The sequence below is a fragment of the Vulpes lagopus genome, chromosome 9 (genome assembly GCF_018345385.1).
Source record: "Vulpes lagopus strain Blue_001 chromosome 9, ASM1834538v1, whole genome shotgun sequence".
Lineage (NCBI taxonomy): Eukaryota > Metazoa > Chordata > Mammalia > Carnivora > Canidae > Vulpes > Vulpes lagopus.
Window position 1 is genome coordinate 30,924,354 of NC_054832.1, and position 14,595 is coordinate 30,938,948.

At 37.3% G+C, this 14,595-nt stretch overlaps 1 protein-coding gene across 6 annotated transcripts in view; it reads right to left on the reverse strand.

The window, feature by feature from the left end:
* OXR1 (oxidation resistance 1) overlaps positions 1-14,595 on the reverse strand; it is a 461,178-nt gene that overhangs the window by 144,078 nt on the left and 302,505 nt on the right. Inside the window, exon 2 of one of the 6 annotated variants that reach the window (XM_041769244.1) lies at positions 3,748-3,853. The exons of 4 other annotated variants lie outside the window; for them this stretch is intronic. The gene's annotated coding sequence lies outside the window, so the exon portion shown is untranslated. Of the gene's footprint in view, positions 1-3,747; positions 3,859-14,595 lie in introns of all 6 variants that reach the window. One more of the 6 variants, XM_041769243.1, reaches the window with a different exon arrangement.

Sequence of the window (14,595 nt, forward strand, 5' to 3'; positions counted from 1 at the left end):
TTCCCTGAGAAAATCTTTTCCTCACACCCTTTCAGCACAAAGGAATGATTTTACCCTGATGCAAATTAAAAGTCCCAGGATCTCACCTTCATCAACTTGGAAGATTTCAAGAAATCTAAGCCAAAGAGAGGATTTTGTAGTATCTGATCTTTTAACTGATTGTAAACTGATGTGGCTTTCTATCCAGATGACATCCATGACTTATGTAAAGAGACGTATGAATCATATACATACACATGTCCACAGGCCACACAAACATGCTCACGTGCTTTTGCACATACAAAAGCAGCTTAAATAATTTTTGAAACACTTCCTTCCTGGTATATAATCTTCAGGCATATTACATAAACTTTTTGAGAGCCACTCTGAGAACAAGAAAAACTTACATAACAATTATCAAATACTAAGCCATGTTATTACAAATAGCTGTACAAGCATTTCTTAATCAGCTGTGTGCTGGAAAGGCAGTAGGCAGTTTTATTCAGTAAAACTCTTCCTCTTTTCTCTTCGTCCCTGGCTTAAAATCATGTACTACAACACTTTAGTAAGGCAAATGAGTTTTGTTCTGCTTAAATTTCTGCATCTGTCCACAGAAAACAAATGGATGAATTCAAAAGCAGTGATTTCTAATGCTGCAAGTTTAATAAGAACAATACTCATAGAATTTCACAGAAAGACAAAAAAGTTTTGTACTCTTTCTCCTTTACTAGCCATGCCTTGTCCTCATATAGCCATATTTTGCAGTTCTTGGCTATTAGCAGCCTATGTTTTTCATATGACCAGGTAATAGATGATGATGATGGAACACAGCAAACCTTACAGGAAGATGATAAATTTGGAAAGGGAAGCACGTGTATAGGCATCAGGGATTTTGGCTCTAAAACAATTTGTTGCATAAAGCTTAGATAAGCCTTTTAAATTAAATTTAGTAAGATCCATTCCTGTTCTACCATTTATTTTAGCAATATAATTAACCAAACTAATCAGATCAAATATTAATCAGCACCATCAATAACTCAGAATAATTGTATTCTATTTGGAATGATCAATGATAATGTCACCATATGGAGTATCAGCTTACATAAGAGGGATTTTTTAAAAATGATTTATTCATTCATTCTAGAGAGAAAGAGAGAGAAAGGTGTGCAGGAATGGGGGGAGGGGCAAAGGGAGAGAATCTTCAGACAGACCCCCTCTGCTGAGCACAGAGCCAGACATGGGAGTCCATCTCAGGATCCTAAGATCGGGACCTGAACAGAAACCAAGAGTTGGACACTGAACTCACTGAGCCACCCAGGTGCCCCGATAAGGGCAATTAAATCAACAAGGAAGCACTAAGAAACATGTATCGCCAAATTTATGATTGAAAAAAATCATTAAGTCATCCATACACATGATACACATGGCTTTGTGTATATACCACATGCAGAGATGTGCTTAAGAACATAAAAGTATGTTTCAAGGAAGAACAAAAGGAAGGTCTATATGCAGATATTTGTACACTCAAACCACATTGCCTTTAAGATAGCTATGAAACCTTATTGGGGAATGGGATATGGATAGGAAATGACACAGGGTTTCAGTTTGCTTGTTGGTATACTCTACTTTTTAGTTCTCTTATTCAGATTAAGTTCTACAATTTTAGTAGACTTATTTATTGTGAGGTTTAGGTGACAGTAATGGAAGCACATTCTATACTTTATAGAGTCTGAATAAGTTCAAGGTGATATGATTTCACTGCAGCTACAAATGGTGGGCATGTCTAGGGATGTCACCCAAGTCTACATTTTCCCAATCCCCAAAAAGGTGCCTAGGTTGGCATAGGGATCTTTTTTTTTTTTTAAAGATTTTATTTATTCATGAAAGACACACACAGAGAGAGAAGAACAGACACAGGCAGAGGGAGAAGCAGGCTCCATGTAGGGAGCCTGACATGGGACTCAATCCTGGGTCTCCAGGATCACACCCTGGGCTAAAGGCTGCGCTAAACCACCAGGGCTGCCCTGGCATAGGGATCTTAATGAGCCTTTCCTTGAGCTGACGGTAGGATGAGCACTCACCTGACACTTGACCCATAGGGAGACACTCTGGCAATCACAACTAAGAGATGAATTTTGAAGATCAAAGACTATGTAGAGTTAGAGCTTTACTGAAGTCATAGCAATAGAAGCCATGTGCAAACTAATGGTTAAGGAAAGAAACTAGTCTACAGATGAGAATGGAAAAGACGGGCAGAGAAGACTGAAAATGAAAGACCTTGTGGAAGCAGGGAGAGAAAGACAATCTTGATTCCTGACTTTCAAGGACCAAGTCCTATCTCCATGAAGCCTGGACTGTGGGTGTTGCTGCCCAGTTATTATCCTCTCTATCTTTTTTTGAATATTATTGGGTCAGTTTTAATTTCTTGTGAATTCAGCTTTGACGTGATAGAAAACTACCACTTAAACAGAATGAAACATGCTGCTGGAAAATTTGTATATTTTTTTCATTTGACCTTACTAAAGTTCTGAAAAAAAAAAAAAAACTCCCAATTTATAGGCAATAAGAGGAAAAAGGAAGGTTTTGTTCAGCATTGTAGAGCTTTGTCCAACTCTGAGATTTTCAACTCAGGATTGTCTATCTCCATCACACCACACAACCGTGACCATTACATTCATCACCATTAGTTTCTTCTCTGTAGCTAACAAGGCTCTTCCACAACCATAAATGCTCATTTGCCTGTAATAACTGGAACCATGCCCAGAAGTCCCCTAGGGTGGTGCCATGTCCTTACTCCTAACACAATGAAGCCAAAGCTGCCAACAGAGGTCTTAGCCCTCACCCAAGTTCTATAAATTGGATGGCACTGCATACAGGGGTTGAGGGCATGTAAGGGTAATGGCATGTAATGGGTAAGTGGATCTTCCTGAAAGTATGGGTCATTTCAAAGAATTATAGGCAAAAAATTTCCAACTAATCTTTACATACACTAAGACCACGTTTGTGCCTGGAACATAACAGGAATTCAAATATCTAGAATGTGATGGTTAATTTTATGTGTCAACTTGGATAGGTGATATACCCAATTGTTTACTCAAATAGCAATTGTGATGTTGCTATGAAGATAATTTTTATGTTATAAACATTTAAATCTATTGAGTGTCGAGCAAATCGAATTACCGTCCATTAATGTGGATAGGTTTTAGCCAATCAATTTAAGGTCTTAAAAGACAAGACTGAGATTTTCTGAAGAAAGAGTAATTTGGGCTCAAGACAGAAACCTTTCCAGCTTGCCTGGGCTGCCCTGCAGATTTAAGACTAAAGACGGCAATATCAATTCTAATCTGAATTTCTAGCCTGCCAGCTTGCCCAGTGGATTTCTGGTATGCCAGCTCCCACATTACAATAGCCAATTTTTTAAAATAAATATCTTCAGACAGAGAGATAGATGGATAGATTATACATATTTTTATGTATTAATATATTTTATGTGTATATATTTTATACATATATATTACATGCACATATATAAAACATGTATAATAAACAGAAGTACTATATAATATTTTATATAAATTTCCTATGGTTCTGTTCCTCTGGAGACATTTTATGTATATTTTATTATACATATTTATATATTTTATAATTCATTTTATATATATTTCCTATGGTTCTGTTTCTCTGACTAATATATAAGGTTTGCTGAGGTTGTTGGAGTGGAAGCATTTGACTCAGGAGAGGGTAAAGAAAAAAAAAGTAATTTCAAACCTGCAGTGAATCCTTTGTGAAGGTGAAGGTGAAGTTCCTGAGTGGATGGCACTATCCTTAGCAATATATCTTGATGAGTTTTTCAGTACAGACTTGGGGCCAGCACCTAGACTGGAATAAGGGGTGGAGAGCTCAGCAGTTGTGCAACTTTCCCAGCTCCCAGGTGTGTTGGAGAGTTGGAAACCAGATGGAAGTTATTAGCAGAGGCTGAAGAAAAAAAGCAAAGGCTCCACCAATGTGTCAAGAAGCCTAAATCTAAGAAATCCCGTGTTGAGGAATTGTGGGTAAATTCTGAGGAACAGCGGTGAGTAACATCAAATCTATTGATACTGAATACTCTTTCCTGCTTTTAGCAGAAATCACCTTCACCACTTCTTCTCTTCCAACCTCCAACATTCAATAAAGTGTCACTCTTAATGTTGCTTTAGTTTGGGGATCAAAGCAAGAACGTGGGGTTACCAGCTTGAAGCAAAGTGGGCCAGTGAGCGAGGCTGTGCACCCAGCAAGTGCTATAGTGCAGAGCAATGATTAGAGGCGATAATGACAGAGAAGCAAGTTGCATGTAGTCTGACTCAATGACAGCTATTCTTGAAAGCAGTGGAAGTACAACTGTTTATTGAAAAACAGTTTTAGATAAGATAGCAGGGTAAGGGTTACAATGGCTGAGAGCAAGCATTAGGATAAGACAATCCCGAGATTAAACACTGTTGACCAAAGGTTGATCTTAGGCAACCTCTCTTGCTGGCCTATTTCCTCATTCATAAAATTGGATAACTAAAAAATTCTTTAAGGTCTTCACAAACAGGGTGCACATAAAGGACATAGCAGACTATCCAGCACATAGAAAAAATTCAAACAGTAGATATTATCATTAATAAAGGGAAGCCTGCAGGGCCTCTAATGTGGTTTGTAAATGCCATTTAATAACCTACATTTGTGCTTGATGTTGAGCTATGATAGGTTTTCTTTCCCTCTGAAAAAAAAATTTTCTGACTACACAGCATCCAGGCTTATCCCTTCACCAACAGGAGATCACAGTCCTTTTGAAATTTTTTTTTTCTGACCATTTTTTAAAAAGTGTTTGAAAAAAATAAGATGGTTTGGGTTTTTACAAAAGTGTAATTGTTGGCTTGAGGTTAAGTGTAATGACATAATTAGTACACTATATAAGCCTGGTTTTTCAAGTTTTTCCATTTAATCCCTACAAATGTTGAGGGTGCTTCTGTTTATTCTTGATTTTTAAAGCAATTTCAAGTAATTGTTTTCTAAAATATTTTAAAGTGACTTTTTATTAAAATTTAAAGTTCTATTAAAGTTTTTATTAGGTTGTATATTATTTTTTTAAACATTTTATTTATTCATGAGAGACACACAGAGAGAGGCAGAGACAGGCAGGAGGAGAAGCAGACTCCTTGCTGAGTGTAGAGCCTGATGCAGGGTTCGATCTCATGAAATCAAGAGTTGGACGTTTAACCAACTGAGCCACCCAGGTGCCTTGAAATATTGTATTTCTAAAACTGAACACCATCTCGAGACCCTACCCTGTAGGCCAAAATGCCCCTCCTCTATTCTAAATAGCACTACCATCTACTCATTTGCTCATGCCAAAATCCTAAGAATCATTCTTGATTATTTCCTTTCTCTCTTCTCCAAATCCTATCAGAAAGCACTGTTTCAATTCCATATTTATTTAAAATTTATCTACCTCTACTGCCAGCATCCTACTCCAACCTGCCCTTATTTTTTGCTTGAATCATGACAGTGATTCTGTTCTCCATTCTCATTCCTCAGTTTATTCATAAAGATCATGTCATTCCCTTAGTATTACTTTGCTATTGTGGTATAACAAATTGCCATGAATTTAGCAGCTTAAAAACAAAAATTTATTATCTCTTAATTTATTACTCAGTTTTTTTGTTTGATTTTTTTGAACAGGGGTCCAAGCATGCCTTTGTTGGGTTCTCTGTTCAAGATCTTACCAGGCTGAAATCAAGATGTTGGCTGGAGCTGCAATCTCATTTGAGTTTCTTCCAAGTTCATTGGTTGTTGGTAGAATCCAATTCCTTACAGTTGCAGGAGCGAGGCCTTTAGCAAATAGAGACTTCCCACTGTTTCCTGCTGCATGGACGTTTCCACACAGCAATTTGCTTCTCAGAGCCAATGGGAAAGCATATTTGCTTTATCTGAAAATCTCTGACTTCTAAGATCTCCAGACCCTCCCCTGATTAGGCCAGGTCTATACAGCATAATCTCCCTTTGGAATAACTTAAAATCAACTGATTAGGGATCTTGATTACATTTCCAAAATCCTTCCACCTTTGCCATACAACATAACCTAATCACAGGAGTGATGTCTTCATATTCATATTCATATTCCTGCCCATGTTCATTGAATGGGTAAAGATTTACAGGGAATATATACTAGAAGATGAGAGTCTTGGGAGCTTGTAAGGACTGCATGAATTCTTATGTTGAGACCCTTACTCCATTGGGATAGTATAATAAGGCGGTGGGGCCTCTGGGAGGTCATTAGGGTTAGATTAGGATATGAGGGTGGAGCTCCCAAGATGGAATCAGCGTCCTTATGGGAAGCACCAGAGCCCTCTCTTGGCCATGTGAGGACATAACAAAAAGTCAGCTCTTTGCAAACTAGGAAAAGTGCCTTCCTCAGACACCACATCTGCTAGCATTTGATCTTTGACTTCACAGTCTCCACAACTGTCAGAAATAAATGTGTGCTGTTTAAGCCACCTAATGTGTGGAATTCTATTATACTGGCCTGAACCAATCAGTACAGAATTGTCTCTACCATACTTCCCATTCCATATTTGGCTCTGGGAGATGATATCTTATGTGATGTATTTTCTTTTTAATACTTTTTGTATTTTCTGAATCTTGTATACTATGTATTAGCATTTTTCCTCTGCAAAAATATCTGAAGTCATGTCATTCTTCTGCTTAAAATCTTTCCGTGGCTTCTCATTATGTTCTTAGGAAACTCCAAACACCTAGTGGTCTAGAGGTCCCTGTATGATCTGGCTCCTGTATACTTCTTCAGCCTCTAATCATTTCAGAGAACTTTTAAATTATTTTGTGTTTTGTCCATTTCTCTAACTAGAATGTAAGTCTAAGGAAAGCAGAGGCTTCCTCCTTTGTATCCTAGGACATAGATCAGTGCCCAACACCAAGAAACTGCACGGTTTATATGTATTGGGATGAAACAAATGCTAATGGAAAATGGATCTTTCTAAGATCAGCCTATATAACATGAGCAATACAAGTAAACTTGGAATAATGTAGTCAAATATGAGGACCCTTTTTGTAGTTAAGGAACTGACTGTATCATCCATGAAGCAAAGAGTTAGAACTCTTAACAGTGATACACTCTCATATAACAAAGACAAAACAGAGAGACCTGTGGGACTCTTACTATTCAGAGTATCTACTGCTAAAGTTCACAAATCATTGTTATTAATATCCTCAACCACAAAAGAGAATATTTTCACTACCATCACTGATATAATTGACAAAAAACTTGGCAGCCTCAAAAGGTGATGAATTTTTTGTCACTGGAATTGTTCCAATAGAAGTAAACAGCCATTTGGCAGGAATATTCCAGAAGGGATCTGAAGCTTGGATAATAGGTTAGAAGAAACTACAATTTGGTTTGGGCTTGTCATAGGGTAGCAAATTGGGGATACATAGGCAACATTTATTTTGCAGATGGGTTTGTTTGGAAGATACGATCTTTATTTTAAATTGGTTTGAATGTTTTTAGATAGGGCATAAGCTCTCGAATTTCTGTGGTTTCTATTACTTCTACTATTTGCAAATGATGGATGTAGTCACTTATGACCCCTAAGAGGTACATGAGTTTGCAACTCTTGGACTTCCTAAGGTCTCTTTCAACACCTGACTATAAGGGACAAAGTGACATGTTAATAGAGTGTTGAGATAGAGGGATGTAAACTTTACACTAAGAATAATCATCACTGCATGACTTGGAAACATTTTCTCTACTCTTTATCCTCAGCATTCTACTCTATCAAATCTAACTCTCATTACTTAAGCGTGTGGCTCACTTTGAAGATTTTATCTGTTGCCAAAATATTAACTTAACCTTTCCCAGTAAGAAACTTGATAACAATCCAATTCATCTGTGGACCAAAAAAAAAAAAAAAAAAAAAAAAATCTCTTTTTGTTCCTGGTTGAAGAATAAATCTGACCCAGTTTAGATTTTGGAAGAAAGATACATAACGTAAGAAGTCTCTCTAATCATGCAAATACTGATTTCATGCTCAAAGTTCTTTTTATTTCAGAGCATTGAGTTATAATCGTATTTTATTAGTAAACATTTTGACCACTATGACAAACCAACTTCATGTCCTTCCACCAATTTTTACTGTTTCAGATGCTGAATTAACATATAATGAAGGGATGCTGACAGTTCCTCCTCTCAGTAATAAACAGCAACTGAGAAGAAAGAACAGTGTGTGTTGTGTGTGAGAAGGAGGTAAAACTGTTCTCTCATTTGCTCTAAGCTAGCCTCCTTAATGAAGTCTTCTAAGTGAAGCCATTGAACTTGTCTACACTGCCCCTCCTTTCTCATTTGTTCAAAATTTTCTCGAAATTATAAGCCATTTTTTTGTGGCAATTCCCCAATTTTTATCAAATGAAACCTGGAAGAGAAAATCTTTTAAAATTGAGGATATAAGGGAAAAAAATAATTCTTTTTGTTTGTTTAGTATAATAAATTTTACCTGAAACCTCTCAGATTAACATACTTGTACTTGTCATTTCTTTCATTAATGTGAGCCTTTCAGGTATCGATGAATACCTGAAAACTTAGTTTAATCACTATGATGTTATTTCTTTTAAGGCCATGGTGCCACTTAGCCAATTAGTAATTGGGCCACTGAACAGTCATAGAACAAACAACTTAGTTTTTTGTTATCACAAAAACAGTCCATCACTTTCTAATTGGGAGAAAAAAAAATCTGGCTTGCTTCCAAAAATTTAAGATATTATTAAAATAATTTATGTTATTACTTATACTTGAAGCTCACCTTGCCTGTAATCATTAACTGCTTAAATACATTTTAAATGGTATTAAATCTAGGTTCATATATTTCTTTTGGATTAACAGTTATTTAAATACTGAATAACAGACTTGAATGTTTTAAATTTTTCTGCTATTGGTCAACTGTTTTGAGCCAACTGAATATATCATCTACACTGGTTACAAGGCAAGTAATCTCAGTGATCACTGGGATTTTCTTTTCATAGGTTATGTTTCTACTTTTTCAGGAGGTTGAATGTGAGTCTTTGTAATAGTTGCCTAATAGTTACTTTACCATATTCTGAAGCACTTGCAGTGATGGTCTTTCTCATCAGCACCCCCGAGATTTTCATTTTGGTGAGTTGCTAACTGGAAATAAACTGTTGTTTCTTGGTTAAATTTTAGTTAAGTATTAGTTACTATTAAGGTGCTTTTTCTTTTTCCACAATCCCCCAAAGCCCCAGGTAGATGTAAAGGGAACATCATGAAGTTGTCTCTGATAATCCTTGCATTCTCCCCTGTTGTGGGGTCATGTGGGAGACCTCATACATTATCAGAGGCCTTACAATTCTACAGAGTCTACAGAGTTGTCTCATCCCATGGTTCCCTGTCAGATCTAAAGGTTACCTTCACACCTGGGTGTGCTCATGCAAAGGAATGTTCACACCTGTGCCTTCCTGAGTCACACAGGAATCTGTTATACTACACTAGGGGCAAGAACAGTGGCTACAGGCAAAAATTGTCCTGAAGAATAGCTAAAACTATAGACAATCATGGAAGATAAATGAATTTCACAAGTCACAGTTTGATCGAATATGATCGAATATAGCTAAAACTATAGACAATCATGGAAGATAAATGAATTTCACAAGTCACAGTTTGATCGAATATGACCCAGGCATTCAGCCACTAGTGATCCATAATCCATAACTGATACTAATCCAAATATGATAGCATCTGGCAGGAAATAATACATTCTTCACAGAGTCAGGCTCAATTCAAGGTAGTTACGATTACTTAGAACATGAGGTACCTCCTGTTAATTTTCTGAAAGCAAGACATCCCACAGTTGTGAATTAAATTTTTCAGACTATATTTAAAGAAAAAATTTATACTAAAATTTCATCCTGACTGTATTCCATCTGGATTATATGAATATAAATATTAAACCCTTCAAAATTAGCAATAGTTCTGCTCTTGAGTTTTGTTTTTATATTTTTATGCTTTCCAAAAATAATAAAAGGCACTAGTTGGAATTACTATCCAGCTATGTAATACATAGCTTTTTCTAGTATTTGTGCTGTTGAAGTGAGCACGTATGTAGTGCATAGCTAAAAACAGTTGCCTTTTGAATTTTGCAACATTTGGCTCACTTAATGCAAAATATTAAACATAAGCCAAAATTAAAATATAACCTCAGATATTCATGAACATTTTCATGTTTCATGGGATACATTTGTGTTGCCAGGGAGGCAATTTCACACATTAATAATAATCCCTTTGTGGACTCTCAATATCATGGATCTGCAGAAATGCAGACTTGCCTAGCTATCTGATTATTTTTAGAAAATGCTCTAAAATTAGGAGTTTAAAAAAATCACATACAGTAAGGACTCAGACACCCAGTACACACGTCCAAAAATCTTTAACACCATCATTTATAATGATGATGTTTTCTTTGGTCTGAATTTTTTTGATTAGATTGAAAAATTATCTATTTGAGACACTTGTAGTTGTTTTAAAAAAACATTTTGCTTTTAGTTCTTTCCTTCACTGCATTTCAAGTAGTTAAAATCCCACATTTATTTATTTATTTATTTATTTATTTATTTATTTATTTATTTATTTTAAATCCCACATTTAAAAAAATGAGTAGGGGCACCTGCGTGGCTCAGTGATTAAGACTCTGCCTTTGGCTCCGGTCGTGATCCCAGGGTCCTGGGATGGAGTCCTGCATCGGGATCCCCATAGAGAGCCTGCTTCTCCCTCTGCCTATATCTCTGCCTCTCTCTGTGTCTCTCATGAATAAATAAGTAAAAAATATATATTTTTAAGATTTTATTTATTTATTCATGAGAGAGAGAAAGGTAGAGACACACCTGAGGGAGAAGCAGGTTCCATGCAGGGATCCCGACCTGGGACTCAATCCCGGGTCTCCAGGATCACACCCTGGGCTGAAGGTGGCCTTGAACAGCTGAGCCACCCGGGCTGCCCAATAAGTAAAATCTTAAAAAAAATGAGTAGTAGTTCACAAAGAGTCATAGTTGGAAATTGCTCCTTCCCATTATAGTTCTCTGAACTGCGTTTGTTGTTCTGAATATTCAGGTAAGCAAAATCATCTGCACATTCTGGCTGAGAGTTTTTCTAGGCTTATATATGAAAATAGAAGTAATCTGTATCAAAATCAGAATGCTTATCACTTTTTAAGAACTCAGCAAGAGTAATGACTGGAGGAATTATCTACTGGACGCTCTGGTCTCAAGCAATGTCCCTGGCATTAAAAAGAGGGCAAGTTCTGTAAAGGCACAGACTGTACATAAACAAGAACTAGTGAGAGGTGGCATGATTCAATCGAAGAAGAGGCACCTGGGCTAATGTCCTGTTTCTGCAACTTCTGTGGATCCTGCGCTCGTGAGAACCAAATGAGACAGTGGGGGGGTCAAAGAGCTTCATCTATGTGAAGGCCTTAAACAAAACTTTCATATCAACCACATTTTCAAATTAAAATACTCTAGTGTACTTTTCTCCCCATTGGAACCAGCAATCTGCCACTATTATACCTGGGAGAAGTGATCCAGAATAAGAAGTTCCCAAAGTTCTAGTTCTACTGTGGGTGAGAAATGAAAACAAGTGGGCAATGTTTGTACCTACTGAGCCAAATTTACATATGACAGGCAAGCTGGACTATCTCCCTTTGAGTTGACCTTCACTGCTAATTGCTCTGATCAAGGGAATCACAGCCACAAACAAGACAGCTGTGTATATTTTCCACACACATGTGAGATCTATGCTTAGCAAAGAGAAGATGAAGCCGCAAGTAAGTGACTCTGAAATTAGGAATTAAACTCCAGTGAGCAAACTGGGTTTGTTTCCATGGAATGAAAAGGACAGTCAGAACAGGACAAAAAACTGCCAGATGTTAGAAAGTAATTATCAGATTAGAAGATTTCTAGAGAGGCCCAGAATTAGAGAGTTAACTTCTTTTCTGGAGTGATGAAGCTGTGAGAACAGGAAGCACTTGGCAGAAGGTGTTTCAAATTAATGACAAGGAGAAAGCTATGGAAGGCCCTTGACTTAGAGGATTTTGAATGGGAGATTCTAGAACGGCAGTTTCCCAAGAGCCTGAACAATTGATTAATCAAGTTTTTTATTCATCAGTTGAAAGACCCATAAGGACCATTAACTGTGCTAAGCACCAGGGATACAGCGATGGATAAAGACAGCCTCTGCCTTCCAGAAGCTCACAAAGAAACATGCAATTATAGAAGGAGCAATTAGTACTATGATAGGGATGACCGCAGGGTACTGGGGAAATGTGGGAATGGAAGGCATTGATTTCAGCTTTGGTGGAATCAGGGCAGTTTCACCAGAGGAAGTGATGCCCAAGGAAATCAGGAGAATCTTCTGAGGGGGGCCAAAAGAAGTAACCAAGAACAGCATGTGCAAAGGCCCAGAGGTAGGAGAGAGCTCAGCAAATGGGAGCAAAAGGAAGCAGCTCAGTATGCCTGGAAAGGGACAGTGACAGTAGACAGTGAAAAGGAACTTGGCAAGAGATGTTGTGAAAGGTAAGCCAGAGACCAGATGTGAAGGGCCCTGTGAATCATGATCAGAGGTTTGGGAAATGAGGAATCAGAGGGAGGCAATGAAGAACCACTGAAAGGTAAGTAACTTGAGCAAATCTCTAAACTTCATTTCTTCACCTAAAAAAATAGAAATAATTCTACTTGTCTCCATCAATTATAATGAATATCAAATAAAAGTGAATGGGAGAACTTTGTAAACTACAGAGCTTTATAGAAATATGCTCTAATGTTATTTGTTTCCCTCACTGGAGAAATGCAAGTACCAAAACCAGATATTCTTTAAGGGGTTTACTTTGTATTTAATGTATCTTCCCCTCTTTCCTTTAAAGATATGTATTCTATCACCATACATACCATGTACCAGTTCTTCACCACTTAGTTTATACTGCTTTGTTAAATAATAACAAAATCAAAACAGAGTGGGAAACTCAGTAAAAAAAAAAAAAAAAAACACTGCACTTCTGGGGCACCTGGGTGTTGCCCTTGGTTAAGCGCTGGACTCTTGATTTTGGGTCAGGTCATAATCTCAGGGTTGTGAGATCGAACCCCCTGTCAGGCTCCACGCCAAATGTGCTTGGGATTCTCTCTCTTTCCCTCTCCTTCTGCTCCTCCCCACTCAGGCACTCTCTCTCTCTCTAGAAAAAAAATAAATAAATAAAATTTAAAAAAAAAATACCTTCTTTCCCTCTGCCCCTGCTCTTTCTCAAAATAAATAAATCTTAAAAACAAACAAAAAAAAATCACTGTGTTTCCCTCTGCAGATCATTTGTTCCAAAGTCACATGAGGCCCACCTTGAATTACCTACTTAAAAATACAGTGTACATACCCCCTGGCCCTACTCCTTCTTTCACTTTTCCCATTGTAGTTACTTCCTCCTAACATACCAGGAAATTTATTAGTTATTAGTTCTTATATATAAGCTCCTTGATGGCAGGGATCTTTATCTTTTTTGTTAACTGATGGATCTCTTATACTTAGATGGGTTCTTGGCACTAGTAGCTGCTAATAAATATTCACTGAATTAATGAATAACTAGAAAAAGGGAAGTTCGGTAGACATTTTTGCAAAAATTCCCATTTCAAAAATAACATATGGTAAATTTAAATTGCAAAATTAAGAATAAAAACATTTGAAATAGATTTTCAAAAATCTAAAGCCAAATTCAACAGTTTCTTTTATAAGTGTTCCGATAAACTGGTCTCCTCTTACCTGGGTCTCTTAGCCTACAGCTAGACATGCCACAGGCTCCATTTAAATACTCAAGTGTGTGCTGAATTCTAATTTCAGTGAGTTACAGAGAATTCAAATACTGCTCTAAGAGTTTTATTTGCCACCTTTATTGGCTATGCCTTATTCCTATTATGCCTGTGGGCTCATTTACAAGCAAGGAGGAAAGGGCCACTTAAACTATTATCGCATGCTGGTAAAAGTGACCATAGGAAGTAGATAAATGCTGTCTTTATTAATTTCTTCCCTGTGAGGTATAGTTCTGGCACTTTTAAGGGGGGAAATGATGCCTCTATTTGAATAGAGAATATAATGATGTGATTGGTTGTTAATAAAGCAAAAAGCAAGTTCTATGCATGCTTGTTTCTCAGAGTCCTGGGACTAGGGCTCTCTTGTAATTTTAAAGCAAGGGCTGCGAATTGGGAGCCCACGGGTCACATGTGGGCCACATACAGAATCTTCCGCTGGCTACTTTCCCTTCTGGGTAGTACCTGCTCCCACAGGCTGGGAGATTATACAAGACTGAGCACCTTTTAAGGGAAGTGAGAACGGTTTTGGTTCCTTTGTGCCCCACTCTGCTATTGTGTTTCAGAGGTTCCTTTTGACTCTAAACAGCAATAGGAACCCATCCATTTTCACCAGGGTCCTTGAGCTTCAGGTTCCACATCTCGTATCACCCCAGGCTGGCATCCCCTGAAATTTTAGGTGTCCATGATTTTTGGTATCATTAACTGAACTTGTTCTTAGAAGAGATTTTG